Raw genomic sequence first — 6,606 nt, 5'->3', positions numbered from 1 at the left:
TTTAAGTTCAAATTTGGACTAAATTACATATTAAAAAACCTGGAATAACTATTTTAGTTATTTTGTTGTGATTGTATAATATTATTTGTGGGTACTGAAACTTCTAAAGTATACTATTATATATGTATGATAGTACCACGGTTTGTTGTTGATGTATAACACGTTACATAATGGATATTGTGATATGATTAATTTGGAATTTATTATTGGTACCTATTATAGGTCAATTTTTTTTTAATACTATAGATAAGTATACCTATAATAGGTATGTCTAATACCTAGACTGACAAACCGTCTCCGTTCAGAATCGTTTTTCTTATACACTGATATTATATCATTGAATTCAAATTTAATACTATCCATTATACAGTGACCCACTTGTAACCTACTGTACAGCAGAGCGACATCCACTTACCCACCTTTTAACTCTTACATGCAACTAATATTTAATAATAATAATAATAATAATCGATTTTCAAAACTACCATGTTGAAAATCGACGTGCGTGCTGAGATGGTGGTATAAGCATGCAGTATATACTATAAACAACTATCAACACAAATAAAAACACAATATTATCGCCTATTAACTGTTCCTAAAATATCACTCGGGTACCTGGCGTAATATTACGTAATATTATAACGAGATATTATTCTTAAACACTTGTAAATAATAATTGTAATATTTGTATAATAGTATAATACACAAACACAATACCTATATAATACCTATACCAATAATACTATATATATTATATGGAATATTTTATCCTGGATTTCGCGCCCCTTTTTCGTTGCGCCCCTGGCCTGGGCCATTCTCGCCAAGCTCTAGCTACAGCTTTGAGTGTGAGCTTACGCTAGGTGTCATGCGCGTGGTGCGTCTACACTCGGATATGAAATGTTGCGTCGTTACCGCGAACGTGTCGTTATTGTTGGAGAGGAAAAAATCCCCGTGATGCCACTGGTTCTCGTGGGGGGGATGCTGGGGAAGTGTTTCTCCAGCACCAACCCAGTTTTTTGATTGTGGGGCGAAAACTAAACTCGTACAAATTTGAAAAATGGCCATACTAATTCATACTAATTGCATACTAAATATTAGCACAAAAAAAAAATATGAAAATCGTATGTGGGGGGGGGGGGGGGTGCAGGGGTAACGTACGTAACAAAAAGAAATGTCTAGCACTGCTGTCAAATTTCTTGTTGGATTTTCCACCACTTATTTATATGAAAGAGGTTTTTCAAGTTTAACTTATGTTAAATGTAAATATAGAAATAAATTAAATGTTGAAGATGATTTAAAATTGTATTTAATTAAATTAGAACCCAATATTGATAAACTGTGCCAACAGAAACAAGCTCACCCATCTCACTAATTTCTTTGAAAATAAACGCTTATAGTTTTTAAAATTTTTTGTATATTAGTATTTAATAACTTAATCTTAATGAAATAATAACGTATGCCAGTCTTTAAAATTTTTTATATATATTTTAGTTTAGTAACTAAGAAGGAGCACCCAAAAAAATATATTGATAAATAGGGTAGATATACAGTGTTTATAAAAGTTAGAGAATCCCTGTGTTACATAATTATTATATAATTATTAATTAAGATTTCAATACAGTCCACTAATTTAAACTATGTTTTGGTAACTGATTCGTCCTAATCCAATCAATTCCTTTTATCTTGCCCTTATACGTCTCGAATAACTCCCAGCAACATTCACCGACGAGAATTCGGAACGTACACGTCGAATATCAGTTACGTTACGTCCTGGATATGGCCTAAATAAATTTGGATGTAGGGCAAAAAGCTTCAGCCCCAATAAAAACGAATAGCTGTTGATTGTTGTTTGTGTTTGGTAAAGGATTTGGTTTTTTTCTATAAAACATTTTTCCGAATGGGCATTCCTTAAGTATATTGGAGTCCCCTTCTCGACCAATCATAAGACTCGACATCGATTGTGATAAATTGTAAATTTGCATCGGCTATAGCCATGAGTACCACAGAAAAAAACTTTTTGTAATTGAAAAACAATGATCCAGAATCACTAGGATTTTTACATCGGATATGTTTACCGTCAATAGCGCCAAGGCAATTTGGAAAATTTATATTTTATTTTAACATAAAATACATTTGAAATCTCCAACCAGTCATTCATGGTTGGCATAGGCATCTCTGTTGGCTGTAAAACTGTCCACAATGCTTGACACGTGTCTTTAACTATTATTCCGATTGTACTTCTTCCAACTTGAAAAATCAAATTTCAATGCAGCAAAATAGGTGCCAGTTGATAAATATCTGAAATGAAAAAAAAATTTATTGTATAGGATTTTTAGAATACATGTTTAATAAATAAATGATATAAAATATAAATAAAAGATTCTAAGCAAAGCGAATTCTACGATGATGTGTGTATTTTTTTTTTAGTCTGTGACTATACACGATAAGTAGTCGAAAAATTCTTCGACTAGGTATACATGCAATTTTCATCAAATGTTTAACTAAGCATTTTCTATACATAATAATATATTCAAAATATTTTGTCACTATTTAAGCTATTTATACGCATAAAAAAATTTCGATTTTGATTAGTTTTTCTAAAATTATTGTTGATAAAATTGTCAGAAAAATTTTTAAATTTATTACATACAGGGTCATAAATTGTTATTGGTGTAATTAAAAAGAAAAGTTGAGCGTCAAACACTCATAAAAATGTAATTTGACTTACTTGTAGACATTTTTGTTTTTATAAAAGTACACAAAACTTATGGTAAACCTTGTATTCTATTTTCAAATCTTAGATTTAAAAAGAACATTTTTTATGAATTTCTAACCCAAAATAATTTGCAATTTTCGTCATTTTTACGTATTTTGTCAAATGTGATTTGTAATCCGAAATCTGTGGAGCTGGGCTTAGACAACCACCGTATATCGACAGTGCGTATAATCACAACATCGAATTTTACGCTGAAGGACCTGCTAGTCAATCCAAAATCTGTGGAGCTGGACTATTCACACATTTTGATATATTAAATTACATTTTTAAATTCTATCCGAGGGTCATTCGCGAAGGGAAGTCGGTGTACAAAGCCTAGGAATTCCTTAGGAAGTCTGTAGGAAGTCCAGGAATTCTAAAGGAAGTCTAGAAATTCTAAAGGAAGTCTAGGAATTCTTAAGGAAGTCTGGGAATTCTTAAGGTTATCTTAGGAATTCTTAATAATTCATTAAGAAGTCATTCCATTTTGTTTTTAAATAAACAAAATATTTACCTAGGAAGAAAATACCTAGGTATATAAATTAAATATGATTGATAAATACATTATAATAATTTGTTGTTGTACACTAGCCGCTATAGGCTAAATCTATAATTAAGGTAATATTTGTTTTTTGCCTATATAAAATCTACGAAGTAAAATTTAAAAAAATGTTATAATGTTATAATCTTACACATTTTTAATTATTTTCTGGGTACAAAAAACAATTTTAGAATCTGAACGTAGCGTATAATGTATGTATAGTTTTACAATGTTGTATTGATTTTACCTCGGATTTTACAATGATGTGTAGGTTTTTTTTTATTTGAACACGACAACTAGTCGAAATAATTCTTCGATTTTCAACTTCAGTACTACAAAGAAGTCAAAATGGAAAATTCTTAGTAGTTTCAAAATCGTTTGGAAAAACAAACAAACACTTAACAATTTTTACACAAAACCGGTTTTTGAAAAAATCGATTTAGATTTTCTAGTGTAAGTAAACTATAACCGTAGATACCTACGTGAAATTTTTACCGAACGTTTATATTACTATTTTCTATACGCCACCAAATTTTAAAAATATTTCGACTTTTTTTGAGCTATTTATAGGCATAAGAAAATGTACATATTTATGGATTTTTTTTTAAATTTACTATCATCGAGATCGTCGATAAAAAAATGTTCACTATGTTAACACTTTAATATAAAGTTCCTATTATAATTGTTGTTAATGGAAATTAAAAAAAAAAGTTCAGCGTAAATCCATGATAATTTTTAGACAAAAATCGTAAAAATCACGAAAAAATGGACATCATTTTGAATCAGATTCATAAAAAAAATTGTATTTATACCTAAAATTTAATACTAGATTTATAAAAATTTCTCAAATTGAAAAGTAACAACTTATGTTGCATTACATTTTTAAAATGTTCAATTTTTATAGCTAAAGATTGAAAATTTAAAACAGGTACTACACGTATACTGTACCAAAAACATAGATATCACATTTTTTGTATAGTTATTTTAAGTTTAAAATTGGACGAATTTAGAGATATTTTTTTGGGTGGGTGGAGAGGGTCATATCTTCACGCTCTAAAGATGTATACTTGAAAACAGTACCTTTTCGACAGTAGAAAACTCGAGAAATTCGATTGGCCGCAGTATTTTTAAATAAATAAACTCAAAATCTTTAGACACACCTAGTCATTGAGAAAAAATATAGAAGTGCCTACATGTAAGATTGAATTGTAATTAAATTTATAATAATATTAGGCTGATTACAGACGTTTACATCTTTGAATAATGGAGATTTGACACTTATTTAAACAATTTACTTCAATGTTTATTGCACTTAAATATTAATTATAATGTTGTGTATATATTTTTTCCGATGTATTTCAAATTTCAAATTTCTTAAATATTGTATCGATGAATATTTTCTTAAAACAGTATTAACCTGAAAAATATTCGAGAAAAACGGCTAATTTAGAAAGTTCAAAATAATTATTACTTAAAACGTTAAACAGACGTATACCATAAGACAGGGATGGCGAACCTTTTGATAACTGCGTGTCAAATCAAAATGTTTGGTTTGATTTTATTTGCCCTCGCGTGTCAGAAACTTTGCAGACCTTTTTTAGGCATCCGAAACTATCTGTTATCTGTTGACTGTTCTGTTGTACCTACGTTTGTACGTAAACGCGAAAAACGAATTTATTGATAATCTAATCTAATCGTTTAGGAGCTTAGGAAATTATCAATTATTTTTTTGGAAAGTGAAGTAAAAATTATGAATTATGTTTGAAATTGGCGTGTCATTGAAATAATGCAAGTGTGTCACCGTGACACGCGTGACATAGGTTCGCCATCCCTGCCATAAGACAACGTCTGGTTATACGAATAATCACGTAATACATTTTTCAACTTTTTGCTACTCCGATTACAGGCGAAATAATGGACGTACGTACTTTGACCATAGACCCTTTTTGAATTCTCGTACATCAAAAGACCAGAATCTCGAGTTTTGTAATGATAAAATGAAAACAAAAAATCAAAAATATACGTAACTACGTAATTTTTAAGTACAAAAAACACACGAAAAATCATAACTCCCAAACCAAAAGTCAGATAACCTCGATCTTTGTACCCATCGATACGGCAAAAAGTCCTTTATAACATCCGACAACAAAAAACAGCTCGCCGAGGCCAAAATATAAGTGTCCATGCCCCATGGCGAAAAAATATATTTGATGATATTAAGGTGAATAAAGTAATTTATATATAAGCTATTTACGTGGAATATTTTTTTAAATTTTCAATCCTTAGCTATAAATGTTGAACATTTTATAAATTTTTAACCACAAAATAATTATTACATTTTAAATTTGATAAATTTTGTCAAAATTTGAACTTTAACTGCTTACAAAAAAAAAATTGTGCCTATGTATTTTTAATATTTTTCAACTGATATTGTAACATTATATCAGGAGCCTTGCATTAAATTTTCACGCATTTTTACCCAACAAATAAAATGTTATTGATATTTATAGATAAAAAAAACTAAAAAAATTGAAAACTGATAATGTCCGTAAACAGCTCAAAAAGATTCAAATTATTTTCAAAATTTTATCGTGCATAAAAAATGCTAATATAAACATTCAGTGAAATTTTCAAGTATCTACAGTCATTCGTTTTTTAATTACTACAAAATAAGAAAATCGTTACATGAGAAATCAAGTGAATATCAATTATTGTAAAAATATGAATTTCAAACGCTCATAAAAATGTAATTTGACTTTCTTGTAGACTTTTTTTTTTTTGATAAAGGTAGAAAAACTTATGAGGAATCTTGTATTACATTTTCAAATCTTAGATTTAAAAAGAAAAATTTTTATGAATTCTCAACTCAAAATAATTTGCTAATTTTCGTGATTTTTCCGTATTTTGTCAAGATTTGAACTTTAAACGCGTATAAAAAAAAACTGTGACTAAGGATTTTTAATTTTTTTTATCTGCCTTTGAAACAATAACCTAGGAGCCTTCTATTAAATTTTCAAGCTTTTTTAACCAACAAATAAAATTTTATTGATATTTATAGGAAAAAAAACTAAAAAAAATGAAAACTGACAATGTTCGTTCAGTAGTTTCAACTATTATAGTGTGCTGTTAGTTTTGATATTAGAGTGATTTGATTTGACCTATTATACATTTTTTAGATAATAACATTATCTGTGCCTTAAGCATTGGGCTTTTATTCAATATTTTCAATTTTCAAGCGAGATATGAGCATTTTTAATTTTTGATATTTCACATACCCATATCTTGCTTGAAAATGAAAATGTCGAAAATC

This window comes from Acyrthosiphon pisum, chromosome X, assembly GCF_005508785.2.
Source record: "Acyrthosiphon pisum isolate AL4f chromosome X, pea_aphid_22Mar2018_4r6ur, whole genome shotgun sequence".
NCBI lineage: Eukaryota > Metazoa > Arthropoda > Insecta > Hemiptera > Aphididae > Acyrthosiphon > Acyrthosiphon pisum.
Note: the sequence above shows the minus strand (reverse complement) of the source record.